The sequence below is a fragment of the Oryzias latipes genome, chromosome 2, assembly GCF_053564925.1.
Source record: "Oryzias latipes strain Hd-rR chromosome 2, Olatipes_Hd-rR_3.1".
Lineage (NCBI taxonomy): Eukaryota > Metazoa > Chordata > Actinopteri > Beloniformes > Adrianichthyidae > Oryzias > Oryzias latipes.
Window position 1 is genome coordinate 47,508,157 of NC_136238.1, and position 21,336 is coordinate 47,529,492.

The 21,336-nt window shown below is 42.5% G+C and overlaps 1 long non-coding RNA gene across 2 annotated transcripts; it reads left to right on the plus strand.

Moving 5' to 3' along the window:
- Positions 1–2,393: 2,393 nt before the first annotated feature.
- On the plus strand, positions 2,394–21,145 carry LOC144989456 (uncharacterized). 2 transcript variants are annotated; one of them, XR_013653656.1, is made up of 4 exons: positions 2,395–8,630; positions 16,827–20,108; positions 20,239–20,405; positions 20,686–21,145. It is a non-coding gene; the product is annotated as an uncharacterized LOC144989456 (long non-coding RNA). The 2 variants fall into 2 exon arrangements; XR_013653655.1 differs by having other exon boundaries at positions 2,394–8,630; positions 16,827–20,405.
- The last annotated feature ends 191 nt before the right edge of the window (positions 21,146–21,336 follow it).

Consider the following 21,336-nt stretch of genomic DNA (forward strand, 5'->3'; position numbering starts at 1 on the left):
TTGGACCTCCTCTGCATTCCAATGACACTTCTGACTGAATTAATTAATCAATGTCAACCGCAGAATGAATGTAAATTCTTCGATTCTAGATGTTAAAAGAAAATTATAGCCAGGTGGAAGCCTCAAAATTTAGGTTGCTCTAAGTCGTATCATAGTATGCGCGGAGCTCGAATCTGGTTCTTAAGCTCATTTGTTTGTAGTATGCCAATGAAGCATAGTAAATATGGGCGTTGAACTGGTTCTTAATATTGGGATGGAACCTCATTTATATGGATGTTCCTTGAGCGCTTATAATTGGTATGCCAAATGGAGAAAATTATGGCTATTAAGCTCGTTCGTGGTACTGTCGTTGGGAGCTTCGAAATAATGGATGTTACTTAAGCGCGTGTATATATAGTTGCCAAAATGGAAGAGTTTATGGCCATCAAACTTGTTCTTAGTTTAATAGAAGTTTGAATAATGGCTGTTAAGCATGTCATACGCCATCGGAAGCTTTGGATTGGATGTTAAGTTAGTGTATCATACGGGTTGTTTGGCGGTTTAAATTATAGTTCTGCACAGCGTTTTGCGGAAGTGAGCTTACGTTCTAAGATCAGGTATAAGTAATTTTATGTTGGCTCCCCTTTTATTTCTTTCCCTCTCTCTTTCAGATAGTATGTTCCTCTAGTGGTTTCCACGAACGGGAGCGACCCTACGGTCAATGGTGCCGGGTCACACATAGCAGATCCACTAGATAGCATGTCCCCTTCGTGGCGCTGTACTCGAACGGGGCGGCCCAACGGTCAATGGTGCCGGGTCACACATAGCAGATCCACTAGATAGCATGTCCCCTTCGTGGCGCTGTACTCGAACGGGGGCGGCCCAACGGTCAATGGTGCCGGGTCACACATAGCAAATCCACTAGATAGCATGTTCCCTTCGTGGCGCTGTACTCGAACGGGGGCGGCCCAACGGTCAATGGTGCTGGGTCACACATAGTAGATCCACTAGTTAGCATGTTCCCTTCGTGGCGCTGTACTCGAACGGGGGCGGCCCAAACGGTCAATGGTGCCGGGTCACACATAGCAGATCCACTAGATAGCATGTTCCCTTCGTGGCGCTGTACTCGAACGGGGGCGGCCCAAACGGTCAATGGTGCCGGGTCACACATAGCAGATCCACTAGATAGCATGTCCCCTTCGTGGCGCTGTACTCGAACGGGGGCGGCCCAAACGGTCAATGGTGCCGGGTCACACATAGCAGATCCACTAGATAGCATGTTCCCTTCGTGGCGCTGTACTCGAACGGGGGCGGCCCAAACGGTCAATGGTGCCGGGTCACACATAGCAGATCCACTAGATAGCATGTTCCCTTCGTGGCGCTGTACTCGAACGGGGGCGGCCCAAACGGTCAATGGTGCCGGGTCACACATAGCAGTCATACTGGGAAATGAAATGAAAATGGAATGCTGCCGAAAACACACCCCATTTTATTACACACTGATTATACATTCACATTTTCTCTTCTTCTGGATGATTTTAGTGTTGGGGGTTTTGTTACCCGAAAGTTTTATGGAAATTTTATGGAATTTTATGGAAGTTTTATGGAATTGAACGGAGCCTTATGCCAAACGAAAATATGTGAATGCCAACTTAAAGAATGTGGAAAAATGTCAAATAAATATTTCTTACTGCAAGAGTTGTCTGACTGAAATGACGATTTATCGTATTTCGGGCAGATACTCGCTGCAGTGTTTTTCAGGTAAATACCCTAGGGCGGTTCAGTTAATTAACTCACCTGCTCAGCGTCCTATTTAAGCCAGGTGCGCAGTTGTTCATTCTTTCTTACCTTCAGCGCTCATTCTTCGCCCCACCCTCCTCCCCGGCTTCCACCTGTGGGCTCCGTAAAGGGGGGTTTTGTTACCCGAAAGTTTTATGGAAATTTTATGGAATTTTATGGAAGTTTTATGGAATTGAACGGAGCCTTATGCCAAACGAAAATATGTGAATGCCAACTTAAAGAATGTGGAAAAATGTCAAATAAATATTTCTTACTGCAAGAGTTGTCTGACTGAAATGTGGTTTATTAAACATTCGATCCATTTCCTCCAAGTCCCTCTTAGTCAATGAATTAATCACTGATAATAAATTTAGTCTTCTAGCCTTAACAGAAACTTGGCTCCAACAGGATGACTATGTTAGACTGAATGAAGCAACCCCCCCCACTTATGCTAACTATCAGAAATCCAGGATTTCAGGAAAAGGAGGTGGTTTGGCAGTAATATCACAGTCTAGCTTACTTCTCAGCCCTAAAGTCGAAAATGCTTATAATTCATTTGAAAACATCATATTGTCTATAAATCAACCAAACAGGAAGACTCGTAAACCTGTTTTATTCTTAATTATTTATCGCCCCCCCGGCCCATATTCAGAATTTTTAACTGAGTTTTCCGACTTCCTATCGACTATTGTCTTAGATTCTGATCAAATTATAATATTAGGGGATTTTAATATTCATGTTGATGACCCCAGTGACTGTCTAGGAAAGGCTTTTGCAGCTTTATTAGATGATGTTGGTTTCACCCAAAGTGTGAATGAACCCACTCACTGTCATAAGCACACCCTGGACCTTGTTCTGACCCATGGTATAGAGATCAGCCAGCTGAGTGTCCTTCCTCTTAACCCCATCATTTCTGATCACTTTATGATTACCTTCCAGTTTACACTGGAACATCCTTCTGCCCCAGTGAATAAGAAACAACTTAGAAGAACTTTAACTGACCGTTCTGTGTCTGAGTTTAAACTCACAGTTCAGCCAGTACTTAGTGATATTCTGAGAAAATACTCTGAGTCCAGCTCCCATAGCATCAGTCCTAGTATAAATGACCACTTTGTTAATGATGCCTTACAAGCCCTCAGGAGTACACTCCATGTTGTTGCCCCCTTGAAACCTAAGTTCGTCAGACAAAACCGAGTAGCACCGTGGTTTAACGCTGAAACTCGTTCTCTTAAACAAGAAACCCGTAAGTTGGAAAGACAATGGCGCCGCTCCGGTTCAGAGCAGTCTCTGGATATCTGGAAACATAGCCTATTAAATTATAAAAAAGCTCTGCGTAGAGCTAGAAGCCAGTACTATTCAACCTTAATATCAGAGAATGGAAACAATCCCAGATTTCTTTTTAGTATTATTGCTAAATTAACTCGCAGTCAGAGCTCAGTAGAACCACATGTTCCTGTTTCTCTCAGCTCTGATGATTTTCTTACATTTTTCGATAGTAAAATCTCAAATATTAGACATAAGTTAAATCAAGTTATTCCTACTATCAGCCCAGAACAGGCTGAAGCGGTAGAAATGGAGGCATCCATAGAAACCTCTGTAACATTAGACTGCTTCACTGCTGTGGATCAAGCGGAAATAACATCAATTATTACGTCCTCCAAATCCTCAACGTGTCTGTTAGACCCAATTCCCACTAGACTTCTTAAAGAAACTTTTCCCCTAATTAATGATCCCATATTAACAATGATAATTGCCTCTCTGGAAACTGGTTACGTGCCACAGTCTTTTAAATATGCAGTTGTTAAACCTCTTCTGAAAAAGCCCAGTTTGGATCCTAACATCTTGGCCAACTATAGACTGGTATCAAACCTGCCCTTTATTTCTAAAATCCTAGAAAGAGTTGTAGTTAAGCAGCTTTACTGCCACCTACAGGACAACAGCCACTTTGAAGACTTTCAGTCGGGGTTTAGACCCCACCACAGTACGGAAACTCCACTAGTTAGAGTCTCTAATGACTTGTTATTGGCCTCAGAAAAGGGTCTACTTTCTATTCTTGTCCTGTTGGACCTCAGTGCAGCCTTTGACACTATCGACCACGGTATTTTACTCCATAGATTAGAGCAGGACATAGGGATCAGAGGATCTGCTCTCCAGTGGTTTAAATCCTATCTGTCCGATAGGTATCAGTTCGTTAATGTAAATGGACATTCCTCTCAGTGCACTCGAGTCAACTATGGAGTCCCACAGGGCTCAGTCTTGGGACCGATCCTGTTTACGCTTTATATGCTACCCCTAGGAAACATAATCAGGAAACACAGCATTAATTTTCATTGTTATGCCGACGATACGCAGTTGTATTTATCCATGAAGCCTGACCAGAATGACCAGATAGAGAAACTGAACGCCTGCATCAGAGACATCAAGACCTGGATGACAATTAATTACCTCCTCTTGAACCCAGAAAAAACTGAGGTCATTATACTTGGTCTTAAAAACCTCAGAGATGCTCTGTCTGCTCAGATAGTCTCCCTGGATGGCACAAGTATAGCCCCCAATTCCACAGTTAGAAACCTTGGGGTTTTATTTGACCAGGATTTATCATTTAAGGCTCACATATCTCAGGCGTGTAAAACTGCATTTTTTCACCTGCGGAACATTGCTAAGATCAGAAATATACTTTCTAAGAGTGATGCTTTGTCTTAGTCCCACTTTGTGGGATTTCCCTGGAAAACCTGCTTTATCAATCATTTTGGTCTCTTTTTCTTCTTCTAAGTTCCAGCTTGGTGAGTGTGCAGGTCGCCATGGCAACCAGTGTCCAGGTCAAAGGGAGGACCACGGCCATCCAGTCTCCAGGCTTTTGGATTGATTTGGATTTGATAAACATTTGTTTCCCACATTTTAATAGTAGAATTCAACACGGGACATATAGTGGATTGTAAGAATAGGAACAAAAACAGCAACAACCAAATAATCCTCCTCCCCTTAAAACATGCATTTGACTCTGAACAAGTCTAAACCAAATCCAAGCAAAGACCAGCGCTGGGGCTCCTGCTAGTTTCTTTTAGAAGAGCCTGCCTCTTCCAAACATAGAATGTTCAACAACTAGAGCTAAAAATGTCTGTTGGTAGATTTCTGGATGTTGGCCGTATCCCAGCGAGCAAGGCCAAGTCAGCCCCAGATGGTTTCAAAGTGGACAGAAAAGGTTTTTAGGAGTTTCTAGAATGTTCAACAACCAGAGCTAAATGAAACTAGTGCATGAAATGACACAGAACTTCCTGTTTGAAAGGAATCTCATGATGGCTTCCACCTGTCTCTTTGCTTTTCCTTTCTTTTTTGGGTTTCTCCTCTTTGGGAGGTTACACAAAACTGCACTTTAACCCAGAAGGAAACAACAACCGCTCCACAATCCCTGAATCCCCTACAGCCTTTATCTAAACATTTACATTGACCATTATCACACATTTGATTGCATTTTCTCAGAGAAACAAGCACAACTTCCCGTTTGTTTGTGTGTGAAATGATTCCAAAAAGCCATGTGTCATCCTGGAGGGACTGGTTTCTCATCAATGCAGACCACCAAGTTTCTCTGCTTTCTGACTATTTGGTGGCTGGTAGGCCTTTTGGGGTTTTTGTCAGGGAAAGAAGTGAACCTGGGCTCCAAATATTGGAAGACACTGATCTAAAAGTACTAGGACATCTGGAGAAAGCTGTAGTTCTGCTCCAACTCAGTCCAAAGCACTGAAGATAGATGGAGTTGGATTTGGGAGAGGACTGAGCTCATTCAGATGAAGAAAGAACAAGTCAACAGATGAAGAAGATTTCAGGAAGTTTCCCATTCAACAAGTTCAAGTTTCCACAGAGCTAGCTTAGCATCCGTGTTCTGGACCAAACCACTGTCCCTCTGAAGGTCCAGACACAGAGAGGCCCAGAGTGACCCCCATTTCTCCAGTGGCTGACTCCGCCCCTTAGGACGTCCCCCTGTGTGGATCAGTGGTCAGTGGGTTGGAACCTGCTGCAAATGCAGGCTCTGGTTCTAACTGCTGGATCAGAAGTGGAATGGGAGCTGTAGTGGTGTGTCTGCAGCTGGATGTGGAACACATGAGGGAGGGGTCAAAGGTCAATGTTGTCAGTCTATTCTCCAACAATGCTCCAACATCTTCAAAGGTTTCTGGTCCCAAATCCAGAGTGGAGCTGGTAGGACGTGATCATTTCAGCCTCAGATTTGGGATCTGTCATCTCTCTGCCACCGTGACACCGAGTGATGAGTTCAGGCTCCAAAGCGGCCCCATCGCTGGCTTTAGGGACTATTCCAAAAGCTTTCAATGATGGCGGGGAATGAACATTAGGAACAGATGACGGCTTGAAATGTCTGCTGTTGGTTTCTGATCCAGACAGAAATTCAATCAAATGTCTGTGAATCCAGGATTTCCTCAGAATCTTTGACTCTAGATTCAGATCCATCTGCTTCAAAGGATGAAACTGCAGCTAAAACTCTTTCAAAAGTCCAAATCCTCAAAGATGAAACAGAAAGTTCCTAGAAAGTCAAATGAAAAACAATCAGATTGTCTTAGATAAACCCATTTGGAAGTTAAAGCATAGAAACAAAGAAAGTTCCAAAAGCTAAAAGCCTGAAATCAAGAAAAGTCCAAAGAAAAACAGAAATCCCACATTTGGATCAGTAAAGACGTGAATTCTCCAGAAAGATCCAGAAACAGCTCTGAGCAGCAGCCATGAAGGGACTGAGAACAGACGGACATCAAAGCAGAATCCAAGCAGCACCTTCATCCTGATGAAGCTCCGCCCTCTGACCTTCAGCAGTCATCTCCAGGCTCCGCCCCCAGTCTGTGACGGCTGGATGATGCTGTCCTCCACCTGCAGCTGGACCTGGATGTTCTCTCAGACCATGTGGCCTCATGGATCAGAAGGTTGAGGGTTCAAGTCCCTTCATGGTTGAAGTCAGACAGAAAGTGAAGAAGAGGGAACATTCAGAGCAGTTTCTGTGCTGTTTGCTTCCTCATGAGTCCCGTCTAGATCAGGTCTGGATCCCAGTCAGAAAGGGATCAGGAAATCTGCAGATCAAACCTTCATTGACTGAAATGGAAAACATCAACTGACTTTCTACACATTCTACTTCCATTCATCAAACTCCAACAGGAAGAAGATTTACAATCAATCAAATCGGTTGATTTCCTGACAAACCTTGTTTTCTCTTCCTGTTTGAATGTTTGATTGTTTTCAAACATGAAGAGAGTTTTTTTCCTGTTTTTAGCTTGAAATTTCTGTTGAAATGTAAAGGTTCATTCAGAATTCCCCAGTGGCCTCATGTTGGAGGAGGGGCTTCATGAGATGGGGGCGGAGCTTGAACACACACCGCTTCCTGGAAGCCAAACTCAGGCTAAGTGGAGGAAAAGTTGGGATTTGTGGTGTTTGTAAAGATCTGGAATGGTTTCCTCCCACAAAAAGGCCTTTTTCTAGTTTCCTGCAGATGAATTCTTTTCCTGCTGGGAGTTCTCATCTGGGTTTGCAGATTCTTAGTTGGAGGAAAACTTGGAGCAAATTCTTCCCAGAAAAAGGATTTTCTCTGGAGTGAATTGACATGAACAGAGTGAGTTTGGACTGAAAGCAGCAACAGGGAGGAGATGTTAGAGCTTCATCAGAAAACAGCTTTCTGGAGGAGTTGGAAGACGTCAACAGTCACAGTGATGGTGAGGAGGAGGAGCTAAGACTTCCAAAGTCAGAGCTGAAGATGGAGGAGCAGCAGCAGGAGGTTCTTTTTTTATTGAACTTTAAAGGATTACACATTTATATTCACATTGCTTTAACATAAATACACAACAAAATAAAAAAATAAGATACAAAGAAGAAAGAAAATAAACAAATAAACAATGAAAATAGAAAAATAAAAAATAACATTAACATTGTAGGTCACAATATTAGGGATTGTTGTATAACGTGATCTCAAAGGGAAATTGACATTTTTATTGCAGTTTTGTTTTTCATGAGTTTCTGCAGCAGAAGGAGGTTCTTCGCGGAAGGAGAGCAGAAGTCCAGTTTGTCAGTGGTTTAGGTGATTGGGTTTATTCATCTTAAATGACTTTATCTTAACAAAGAGGCAAAATTTGAATTTGAATAAAAAAAATTTGAACAAAGAGGCAAACATAGTAAGTAATGAATCTTGTGAAACATTTGATTATATTTACCAGAAAAAAAAGTGGGAACATTATGACTGACGTGTGTAGATTTACTCCACACCAGCTGGTGGCGCTAAAGCACAATGACGATGTTAGCCAAACAAAGAAGAAGAACAGCACGAGGCGCTAGCAGCGTTAGCTTGTTAGCAGGCTAGCAGCGTTAGCTTGTTAGCAGGCTAGCAGCGTTAGCTTGTTAGCAGGCTAGCAGCGTTAGCTTGTTAGCAGGCTAGCAGCGTTAGCTTGTTAGCAGGCTAGCAGCGTTAGCTTGTGTTGAGAGGTCGGTGGTGTCTTTTTGGGACGTTTGTGAGGTTTTTGGACAGAAAGGCCGATACGTGGTTCGTGTGGGAACTCTCAGCATTTTCCAAAGTGTCGTAAATGAGTGAAGAAGTGTTGAACGGAAAGACAACGTGGATTGCTGTGATTGTGAGACTAGCAGATGATCGATCGGAGCTGCAGTGAAGAGGACGGCGGTGTTTGTGGGAGTTGGAGCTGAAGATCGGAGCAGGAACCATGTCTTCAGAACCTCAGGAAGGTTCTGTCAGAGAACAACTTTCTGCTGCTGAAGGAACCATCGTCCAGAACGAGGAGGAGCTCTGTCGTCAGCGCAGACTGCTGGATTATAGGCTATAATCCAGCTATAATATAGCAGCTGGAACCCGGAGCTTCAGCTCAACATAGTCGGTACGTGACTAAACATTTTAATGTAACGATGCTGAATTTGGATTCCGATTCGCGAGCGCACTAAAGGAACATTCCTCTGCATTTGTCCACCTTGGACCAGGTCCTGTTCAAAAACCGCTGAACCTGGACCGATTGCTGGATTAAATTCTGATTTGAGCAGCTGGGAAACGAAAAGACACACTAGAGTCTGCATGAAACCTTTTCCAAAAGGGGAGAGGTGGAGAATCACGACCTGTTAGGCTCTGTGGCTGTCCTCTCTCTGTCCTCAAGGCTAAAAGGCTGTTTTATTATTCAGTAAGGGAAGATGTAAACATACTAGATACGTCATTAGAATAGTGTGTTTGTGTCTAGTCTGCATTGCAGGTGTTGTGGCTCCATAAACACTCCAGCACAGAAAGAAAACAGAGACCAAAAGTTAGAAACGCCTGACAGAAAAATAAACTTCCTGGTTGAATGAACGTCAAAATGAAAAGGAAACAAAAAACAGCTGCTACCCTTTTCTTAAGAAGACACACTTGTGTCTTCCGCACCCCCCTGCCGGTTCATCACCACTGTATTTAAAAATCCCACACTGTCACAGTTCTAGCCATAAAGTGAAAGAGCATAAAGACAACTAAGCTGGCGTATTCAGGACCTGAGTGAGGAACCTTACAACCGCCCAGACGCATTTCTAACCGAGCGACCGCATTTTACAACTACCTGCAATCCAAACTGAGCGGTGATCCCGCCTGGTTCCTCTTTGCACGCAGTGTTCAGGGGTGTCTTTGTCACTCTTTACAAGACTCGTCAGCATATTCGTGTTATAATGAATATTTTGTAGGAAAGACCGTCTTTATTTTAATTTGTTGCATATATTTTTTAAATTTTAATAGAAATATGAATCATGATTAAAGTGGTCAATAGTCATGAAGATACTGAAGCTACTGTCACCTAACCTTCTATATAGACTAATCATTACCTTATTGTCTGACTAAAATAAGGAATATGTCAATATTTCACTTGTTTATTTTTAGGAATTTTTCATGGAGCCGGTTTAGCTCATGCTGGTTTGCGGCGCCTTCCGTCCGTGAAACCCAGGTTCAAATCCGGGCTGCTCCCTGTTCCCCTCTCTACCTCCGTGCCGGTCCCAAGCCCGGTTGCCTTGAGAGGGTTGCGTCAGGAAGGGCATCCGGCGTAAAACATTGCCAAGTTTACCATGCGACTCGTTCGCTGTGGCGACCCCTGATGGGAAAAGCCGAAAGGGAAACAACAAACAACAACATTTTTAGGAATTTTTCATATTAAAAAATGGATCAGATTTCATCATAAATCCTCAATAGCTCTGAAGATGCTAGAATCTTTTTGACATAATCTTTATTGTATTAGGAAGATACGGTCATGATTAGTCAGTACAGGAAGTTCTGTGTCAGTAACTACAACATCTTTAGAGCTATTGAAGATTTCTGACCAAATCTGATCCAATTGTTAATATGAAAAATTCCTAAAGATAAACATAGTGAATTTATGATATAATCTTGATTGTAGGACAATAAGGTCATGATTAGTCAGTACAAAATGTTTGGGGACTTTAGTATCTTAGAGCTATTGTGCACACATGTTATGATTCATATCTCTATTAAATTTTTAAAACGATATGCAATTAAATAGAGATTGACCTTCTCACTAAATATGTAATCTAGCATGAATATTCTGACAAGTCTTTATTACCCGTTCATATAGATATAGACATGTATTTCCTTTTTAAAGGTTTATTGACTTTTACAGAATGGTGTTTCACAGATGATGCACTTTGTTGACGGTCCCTTGGCAGCCAGCGCTGCATGTCTACATTCACAGCTTGAGGAATATTCTGATTAAAAGCCAAAAAAAAAAAACAATCTTTTTTTCTTTTGAAATGCATTTGTAGTTCACTCTGTGTGTTAATACGAAATAATAGGTGTGTACGAAAAAATCAGTTCTACAAAATATCGCGATAATTCATTCGGTGATACTTATATCAATCAAAATGCTGTCAGGACGATATTTATTTAATTATTTCTGAGCGTCATTCAGTGTCTGACTTGTTTTCCACTTCACCCTCCGACCTCTAGTTGGCAGCAGATCACACAGAGCCTCTTTAAGCTGCACCACACTACACAAGACAACAGGAAGACTGCAGCCAGAGGCAGCTTGTTCTGTTGTTAAGAGACATGAACTACTTCGTTTATACTTGGGGTGGATACCAAACAGAAACTCTGTTTCATTTTGCTGCCAGTAACATGTAAAAACGTGGATTGCTGTGCTTTTTAGCTGCTCAGATAAATGGCGTATACTTATATAGCGCTTTCTACCTTCTTTTGAAGGCCCAAAGCACTTTACAGTCACAGTCCCATTCACCCATTCACACACACATTCACACACTGATGGCGGCTCCGCTGCCGAATATGGCGCCAACCTCCCACCAGAGGCAAGGTGGGGTTCAGTGTCTTGCCCAAGGACACTTCCACACATGGGCGTGCAAGGCGGGAATCGAACCTGCAGTCTAGCGATCATGGGTCGACCGCCCAAACGCTGCACTATGGCCACCCAAAATGAATGAAGCAGCGCAGCGGCTAATTAGGGTTGTGCTGATGGACGATGGGTGACTGACCTCACAATGGAGAGACACCATCGTGATCCCCGCCACGCTGCGAGTCGACACCATAAGCTGCAGTTACATGTACAAAATATCTGAATCGGATCAATGGTCGGATTAGAATTCAACAGTGTTCATGGGTGCAGAAAAATGTTTTCAGATTATAACAAACGTTCACTAAGGTCACACTTTCGGTCGGAATAAATCGTTCATTCATGCGCAGTGGTGTTTGTAATACAGGAGGAGGAAATGAGTTCCGCCGAGCTGCTACATACATAGATATGTCAGCTCCGCATTATATGAGATGATCTTCTAAACGTGCTTTTATTAATGTTCGCTCGTCATTTTAATTTTAATCCGTGTGGCCAGTGCTTTGTCTGTTGAAGAAGGGAGCTGGAAAGAAGCCAGAGCTAGCAGTATGCTAACACGGGCTAACAACAGTAGCTTTAATCCATGCGGGACATACTGCAATCTGCATCCTGGCTGTGGGATGTGGATGTGGGAATGACATCAGCCTTCAGGGCTCCAGACTGACTTTTTTCACTAGGAGCACTGTGGCCCCCAACTGAAAATTTTAGGGGCACAACCAGAAAATTTAGGGGCGCATACCGTTAATCAACATGCTAACCAAATCTACTAATTTCCACTGTATTGCGAATAAATACTTTAATAATAGATGCAGAAATTACAATGTGCTGTTTCAAATTCAGTGTCACATTTTATTTTGCACTTTTGAAGATGCACCAAGAATGTAAACTGACAGCAGGATCGCTGTCATGACAGTACAAATAGTAAAGAAAATACCATAATTTTAGAATAAAAAAAGTAATTACTGTAGTAACCTTTCGGTCATTTCACAGTTTCAAACAATACTTAAATGTATGTAAACGTTAGGGGATGGAAATTCATGTTGGCAGCACTAAATAGGTGCAGCCTAGATGCACAATAATTTTAGATTACCCAGATGGACGCAACGCTGTTCAGATCACCTGGTGTGAGACGTATATTTTTGTTTTTGCTCCAACATCACCTGTCAATCAACACAAAAATATCACGAGAAAGGGGTGGGAGCAAGGTGCCAACCTGAGCGAACGCAGCTGGAAATTTAGTACTGCACTGACTGAAAGCTGCCCTACAGACTACAAAACAATGCATTATGGGACATGTGTCCTGATGGTTTTTGTAGTTCAGTGATGATCAAAATAATTTAAAATACCAAATGATTAAAAAAGGCTACATACATTACAAAACATTAATATAATTATAAAAGATATAATAGCACAGATCACACTGAAGGGGAGGGGCATATTAAAACGAAATTGAATGTTAAGGACTTCCTGTTCTCCTTCAGTCTCGCTTTAGTTTCGCCTTCATACCCCCCCCCCCCCCCCCTCGGGCCTGGTCACCCCAACGATCCAGGCGCTGGTTCACCTCAGACACGTCTATCGTTGCATTTTCCCCACGTGTTTTAAGTGTGTCTAAGACTGAATCGTGTTGTTGCTCACATATGTTTAAAGTTCAAGCCCCCGCATGGAGGTGTGGGACATTTATGCTCCTCAGCTGACCATCTCCCGCGGGAGCAGTGTGCTGCTGTAACAGGCGTGCATGAGAACCGTGGTTTGCTCCGCGAGTTTGAGACCCCTGCTGTACACTCTGGCACTGGTACACTAGCCGCAGGTCGGAAGAACGAATCAATAGTTCGCTTGCTCATAGCTCAGATGCACGCACAGGTTGTGATGATATTTGTCTCCGTTTCATTCCCACAGATGTTTACGCGCGCTCGATTATCTCTAGGCCCCGCCCCCTCCACGCATTTAGCCACTTAAAGAGGCTTTCCCTATTCTCCTCACACGCATTGGCCGCCTCACAGACAGGCGTGACTTAATGAAACGCGAGTGTGTGTTTGCGTCTCATGAGTATGTGTGCGAGTGTGTGTGTTTGCGTGCATGTGCGCTCCTGTCTCATTGATTATTTCATTGATCATTGACGTGCCCCTTCCACGTTTAATGTATAAAAAATACGGAGGGTGGGGGAGGCTTCTGTATTTTTAGCTACCAAAATAAAAGCACTATTAATTTGTTTGGGTAAAAGCAGCTGATAAAGGAGATACAGTTGCAGTGCTTAGCATTAAGATCATTAAATCAACTGAATTTGACCATTTTATTACAATGGAAGACATGTTGAAATTGAATTAGTTTTTTCAAAGTCATATTTAAAAGAAAAGAAAAAAGAAAGAAAATATGTTTAGGTAAAATATTGGGATATGTATTGCGTCACCAGACTCTTGCCAATACACCCCCCTACAAAATAATTAGATACTTGCTGTCACTTTTGAAGGTTTATCAGAAGAGTTATTGAGGCCAGAAGTCAGAATCTGTGAAGATCTTTCAAACCTAACCAAACTGCAGCTGCTCTATTCCCGAGTTCCTCCACGTAGCTGATAGCTGCAGTTTAAACTCTGCTTCATAATCGTGTCTCTATGCATTTCCAGGGTTTTCAAGACAGTTGTTCTGCATTATGCACATATCTACACCTTGTAATATGGTGGGGGGTTCTCCTTTCATGTTCTTACCTCTCTCAGTACCGTTCTCATGCTGTTCTCTCCTAGGTCCTCTTTACTGAAGTCGCACAACAACACATTAGGGCCGCTCCGTACATTTAGGAGAATGTAAGACTTTCATGTTCACCTCATGGTTGTGATAGTACTCTACATAGAAAATATGATAAAAGGCAAAGAGCCGCATGCAGCTCAAGAGCCTCCTGTTAGCCTGAAAGCTCCGCCTGCCTCGCCGGATTTGACCAGCAAATATCGGCCGATAAGATCAATCAGAAAAAGCAATGCTCCCAAGTGACAAACACACTCCTGAATTCTGCCCCCCCAAGGGACAGAAAACCCCCCATTAACACATAAACCCAAGCAAGCCCGCAAAGGGGAAGTGAGGCGCAGGATCACCGCTCAGTTAGAATTGCAGGCGTGCAGTAGCATAATGTGGGGTCGCTCAGTTAGAATTGCTCCCGGGTGGTTGTAAGGTTCACTCACTCAGTTCCTGAATACACCTGCTCAGTCGTCTTTGTGCTCATTCAATTATTGGCAGCAATGAAATGCCATATGATGTCATTTTACGTGATCACTAATTTTAATCTTGAATAAAAAGCAAAACAATACAATGTTTTTGACCCAAATTAAAGATGAGAGTTTTTAGTATCAGAACTTTCTTATTACTGTCCAATCCGAGAAAGGGACGCATCATAGCAGAGGTAGTCAAATCGCGATCACGAGGGTGTCTCTCCATCGGGATTACAGTCACCCATCACGATGGACGATGATATCGTCCATCGGCACAACCCTACAAGACACTTCACCCTCCTTGCTTCCAGTGTGGCCTCTATCTCTAGCTATCTGGGTGGTGGACGTGATTGTCCTCTATCTGTACTATACTGTGTACGGCAGGGGTGGGCAAACTACGGCCCGCGGGCTGGATCCAGCCCCCCTCCATCTTTGGTCCGGCCCGCTGAACAATATCAGAGACCCATGTGTTTTTTTTTTTTTATCTGGTCACACGATCAAGACGTGACGTTTTATTCCACCTTCTGCAGTCTGTGTTTTACCTGGAAACCTCTAAGAAATCTCTGTCAAATAGACCAGAAGACGGTCTTCTCTTTTTACGTCGCATTTAATCTTTCCCGGTTTAGCTCATTATTTCTGAGCGATCATGCTGCCTTTTTTAAACAGCGCACCCTGTTCTGTGTCCTGATTGGCTGGAGACCTTGTCAATCAATCTCCCCAGTCCGTGCCGCGACTCCTGTACAGAAACGCACAGCTCTTCAGATCTACAGAAATCTTTGATCGATCAGATCTTTGTTTTCAATCTAAGATCCTGGACCTCATTTCTATGAAGGTTTAAGAATTTAAACAAGAGAAAAGGTGAAAATGTTCATGTCTGTCAGAGAAAAGTGTATTGATGCAGTGAGGAGTTTTAGTGCCATAAATTTAAAACATCTGGAATCATTCTCTGTGGATTTCACCGATCACGGTTATTTTTAGAACGTAACTCCTGCAATAAACGAGGGAACTCTGTTCAGGTGAAAAGGTAACGCAGATATATGTGTAGCTGCAGCAAGAGAGAGACATACATTTGCTTTTTCAGTATTACTGGATGAGAAACAGACGTGCAGCTGCGCAAACTGTGAGACGTATGATGAGCTCAAAGTCTCTGCAGAATTATGACGGGAGAGGATCCATTATTTATTATTTTTTTTAAAGGGATCAGTATATTTTTCCTGAATTTTTGTCATTGAAAATCATAGAGAATGATGTTTGGTCATTGTTTTATTTCATAAATAACGTTATTTATTTTCTTAAAAGGATCATAAATGAAACTTTATTCATACAACCTTTTACAAAAGGGCTTCACAATAAAAGAGATCTAAAATGGGAACAAAAGTTTTAAACTAAAAACTCGAATATTCTGTTTTAGAATATCATTTTCAATCCAAATGTTTTCATCTACAGTCCATGTTATCTCATTTTCACTCCACGCATCTGCTCCTGGTCCGGCCCTTCTATCCAATTTTAGAACCCAATGTGGCCCCCGAGTTAAAATAATTGCCCACCCCTGGTGTAAGGGGTCTACCACTGCTGCTTGGGTGGGGCTCTTGGTGTAGGAATGACCGGGCTCTCTCTCCTTTATTTTTTACATCCCATCATCAACAGAACAGAATAAGGCAGAAAAAGAACAGAAACACCCACTGGAGCTCAGGTGTAAGATCACATTTGCACAAATAGTGTGCGTGACTGAAATGCTTTGTGTGTATTTGTATGCATAAGTATGTGCTTATTAAAAATATAATCAATCTAACTTAAGTCTAGCCTAAATTAATAAAGTGGTTCATTCAAATATACTCCTTGTGTGTCAGAAGATTCATAACCACATGTAACAGTAAAATATGTCCAACACAAGAGGTCTTCAGTTCTCATCTGTTTGGTCAGCTGCTGGACAGGAAGTTGGGGGGGAAAATCGTTTTAAAATGAGAAAATCGAGTCGATATTGGAAAATACCATTTGGATTGAGACACGGTGAGTGAAAGAAGGCGTCTTTGTCAAGAAAGATAAACCTTCTCTTAATAAGAGGTGGTCTCAGGTTAAATCAGTCCCAGACAAACAAACCGAACCAGTTTCACTTCGAGGTCTTTAGGAGTCCTTTGTTCTCAGCTACAGTTGGAGAGACAGGGGCTACACTCCCCAACCTGGCCATCTCTTTCAGCTGTTAATGTCATTTAGTTTAGGTAAAAGGCTATCAAGTTTTTCCAGTTTCAAGTTTGACTCCTCCCCCAAGAGCACTTATAAACCTGCTTTTTCACCAGCTAATCCACTATTGACAATTTGGATCAAAGGTGAAATGTTTTCAATTTTAAAAATGATAATGTCCAGATGGCATTTTTTAAACCTACTACTGTGATGGAAACAAACTGTATGAATCTTCACAGACAATTGGTGTTTTTAGATAAGCAGTTAATAGTGTTTATTAACAACACACAAAGTCCTCAAAACATAAAAAGTGTCTCTGTTTGTTTTTCTGCAGTCCTCCCCCAGGATTGGGTGACTGAAGATCTCTGCAACCGACAAAGGAACTTCAGAGTTGAACTGGAGAAACCGGACCCTCTGCGTTATAAAGAGGAACCGGAGGTACCAGAACCATCACAGATTCAAGAGGAACCAGGGGAACTCTGCATCAATCAGGATGAAGATCAGCTTGATCTGAAGCAGGAGACTGATACCTTGGAGATTCCTACGTATGAGGAAGAGGAGAACAGTGAAGCAGATCTAAAGAATCAGCAGAGCTTTAATGTAACTGATAGTTACATAGTACAACCGATCACTTTGGTTTCACTTATTTTTATATTTTGGTTAATTTTTGGTTTTTAATATTTAAAACTCTTGGGATCAAACCCTAATGTGCTCATATACTCCAAAACAGCCCGAGCTTTCATTACATGAACACAGAACCACTGACTGTTGGCCTCCATAACACATTGATGCAGTCATTCAATAAGGAGACACAAGTTAGTGTTGAACATAACAATGAACCGTTTTCTAAAGACTGTGTGCTGTTTCATGCATGTCCAATGCAGGAGCTTTTGAACACTCATATCATATCACGACTCTGGAGACCGTCGAACATTGTCATCAGGTTTAATGATTCTTAAAAGGGTAAAACAGAAAGCAAATGATCAGTACAATGAACGTGTATATATATATGCATAGCACTGCATCACAACTTCACAAACTCCAAAAATAATAGACTGATAAACATGTTTCTTATATCGAAATTCAAAAGTCTCAAGATTAAATTTTCTCCACATACCGGCAATGCTTAATTGAGACGTATGCAACAAATTCTTTCCACTGACAAACCAAGTGCGTGCATGCTAGCCAATCCTTTCTGTTTCTACATGTGCACTTTTCAATAAAGATTATTCAAATAAATGTGTTGAACAACAGTACCCGGCGCGACCGCTAGAGGTCTCCAAAAACACGTTCAAAATAATCAGCCCATAGGCTCCATGCACATAACTAGTTCTACTTCCGCCGCCTTGAGTGTGAGGCCGACCATTTCCTGGTTGCGACTTCTATAGCAGCGACACGGCAGATTTTGATTGCGAAAGATGGTATATTTCACCCGTTGTCTACAAGGTCTCCCGAAAATCGACGTGAACAGCATCTACAGGATTATCGACCAGTGCGTGGTTACATGGGCAAAATATTGTGTCGAAAATACCAAAAGGGAAATGTGTCCCGTTGTAAACAAACCTTTGCTGTCACATTTATGCAGCAGCTCGGTAATATACGAGGCGATCTTCCAAACGAGCTTTTATTAATGTTATGAATGTTATGAAGTGCCTGTTCGCTCATCATTTTATATTTAATCCGTGTGGACAGGGCTTTTTTGTGGAAGAAGAACAGAACTGAAGAAGAACCCAGTGTTAGGATAGGCTAGCAACATTAGCCTTTTGATGGACACAAAATCCAGGACAAACCATGTGGGAAACGCTGCAATCTGCATCCTGGTTGCACGTAAATGTCTGGGAATAACAGCAGTCTTTATTTTGTCGGGGCACAACTAGAAACACAATTCGATGTGATTTTTTGAACAGTTTCTAAGGACTGAGCGGCATTTCTGCTCTGAAAAGCTCACACACACTGTGTGCTCTGCTCTGTCCTCGCGAGTCCGGCAGCCGCTAACCCAGAGCGGCGGTTCGGCTCGCAGTCTGAATTCTCGCACATAACAAAACAACAAAACACACACGTCACAAAGCACCCTCCCCTCAAACACATTAATAAATGCGGCTGCTCTGCTCAGAGAAGTTCACTCGGTCCACTGGCTCCGGAGCCCGAACGCAGAGCTCGGATGCCGGGTCCAGACCTCAGTGGACACGCATCTCCCCCGTGAGGGTCTAAGAGAGCCAGCGGGGCGAGAGCGGAGCGGCGCTTTACGCGGGGCGTCCGCAGAGCAGCTGGTCGGTCCCATATGCGCTCCAAAGCTTTCTCTCAGCGAAACACCGTCTATGCGTGACGTAACCCAGATCAGTAGTGACACACGATTAGAATGACCGTTTACATGAACAACGATCGGTATAACCCAGCTATGTGGATCGGAAAGAAATTTTGATCCGAACGAGTCTGAGCGGGGCAGAGTATTCCGACCGGCGTGTTTACATGACGCATTTTCATTCCGATTGCTGCAAATACTAAACACGACTCGTCTTGCTTGGGGTGAAGTCCTCCCGCCGTGTTCACCATCCATTCGGCTCTCACTGACACATCTACTAGAAAGCTATGAAAGCTTATATTAGTTCTGTTACTGTTTGTACTTTGACAAATTCGCACACGGGTACACAACAATGTTGTGATGTCTTTGTCACGCGTTGAAACACCAAACGCCTTTCATTTACCCGAAATCCGCTCCTATTTACTCAAAACTAGCAACTCAACAAAACTCCCCACAACAATAACACGACCAACAGGAAGTTGTCGGCCTCACACTCAACACACGGAAGTTAACCGGAAGTTCTATCGTGCACGTACGCTATTAACAGAAAAACACATTCATATAACACTATAACTGTCACTCAGAACAGAACAGACTGACATGAGCTGAAAACATCCTTTTTTCATGAGATTGATATGATACTCTAAATTTTTTACAACAGTCTTTGTATTTTATATTCTTTAAGCAACAATTATCAAACCAATAAAATAAAAGAACCAATATGTTTAAATCTGTGTAAAGATACTTGACAATAAGAGCTTTGCTGCTTTCATTGACAAAAATGGTAAAAAAATTCCACACTAGGAATTCTTTCAGATGTATCCACTACTAGAAATGTGTTGTTTTGTATTATTAGAGTTAAATCTTGAAAGGATTCAATGTGGTTGTAGTTTAAGCTGAGATGATGAGTATGTTGTTCATGTGTGTTACCATGACAACACTAGAAAGATTTTGTAGATGTCTTTAATTCTGACACTTTTTATGTGATCAGTGAAAACCGCATTTAGAAAAAGATTTTCCTAAAAAATGTCAGAAGGAAGTTTTCAGGCAGATAAAGAACCAGACTGGTGTTTGTGTGTTTCATGTGATTCGTGTTTTCTAGTAGACATTAGAACTGTTCCTCTGTTCTTTTTGGTTCTCAGTGTTCTGTTCCAATCTTATCTGTGAATAATAAAGTGGACATGAACATCAGTCAGAAGTGTGGAGTCTTTCCCACAGTGTGGGTTTGTGCTGTTTGTTGCTTCTCTGCTGGTTCCAAAGCTGGACTCTGTTCCAAAGAACAGGGCATGTGATGTTACCCGCGTAAGTTCAAGGGTAAGTTAATTGATGTTCTTCATTTTTAGTGCCACACATGCATGGCACTTTAAATACAAAGAATTGCATTCACTATATACACATTATTTCAATACTACATCCATCCGTCCATCTTCCTCCTTTTATCCAGAACCGGGTTGCGAGGTCAGCAGAGATGCCCAGACTTCCCTTGCACTTCCTCCAGTTCCTCTGGGGGGAACCCTAGGCGTTCCCAGGCCAGCAGAGAGTCATAGTCTCGTAGTATCTTGCGTGTCCTGGGCCTGCCCCGGGGCCTCCGCTCAGTTGGACATGCCTTAGGTGAGTATTGGAACGAAGATGGACTGGTAAATGGAGAGCTTTGCTTTTTGGCTCAGCTCTTAACGGGCCGTTAAAGCGACTGCACAACTTCGAATGTTCCACAAACTCCGCTCCGGTCTTTCCTCACTCCTGAACAAGACCCCAAGATATTTAAACTCCTCCACCCAGGGCAGGAACCCTCCACCCACCGAGAAATGGCAAACTACCTTTCTCCGGTCAAGAACACTGGCCTCAGATTAAGCGGTGCTGACCCTCATCCTAGCCGCTTTACACTCTGTAGCAAACCAACCCAATGCACTCTGGAGGTCCAGGCTTGATGAAGCCAACAGGACAACATCATCTGCAAAGAGCAGAAAGGAAACCCTATGGTCCCCAAACCAACCCCCTCCTGCCCCTGGTGAGCATAAAATGACTTGAATCTTGCTTATATTTTGGCATTAGATGGAGACTGAAGCATTACCAGGTTTAATGGTATGAATAGAAAAACTAGAATATGACCATTGTGTTTGTGACTGAAAGATAGAATGAAGTAGACATAAATCTGATGGAGAAATCAATAGAATCTGCAGTTTGGATCAGTTTCTATTGAAAAAGGCTGCATAAATATGACAGACAGCTTTCAGGTTCAGATTCTGAAAAACAGCAGAAACATGATCTGATGGAGGCTCTCATTTCTCCTCATTATTCTTCCAAACAGCCCAATCAAGTTGGCCCAAAGGCACATTGGCAGAGCAACATGTTGTCTATGAAGAACCTACTCAGCTGTGCTACAAATAACAACAAACATCCAAACCACAACGCTAAACAATCAAGACCAACACAACTGTCAACATCCAGAATCCAGCAAATATCCCAAACAGAACATCATTACCCACAATGCACCTGCACAGGTCCTGCAGCAGACAGGGTCTTTCCAAGAACTTTATTAGTC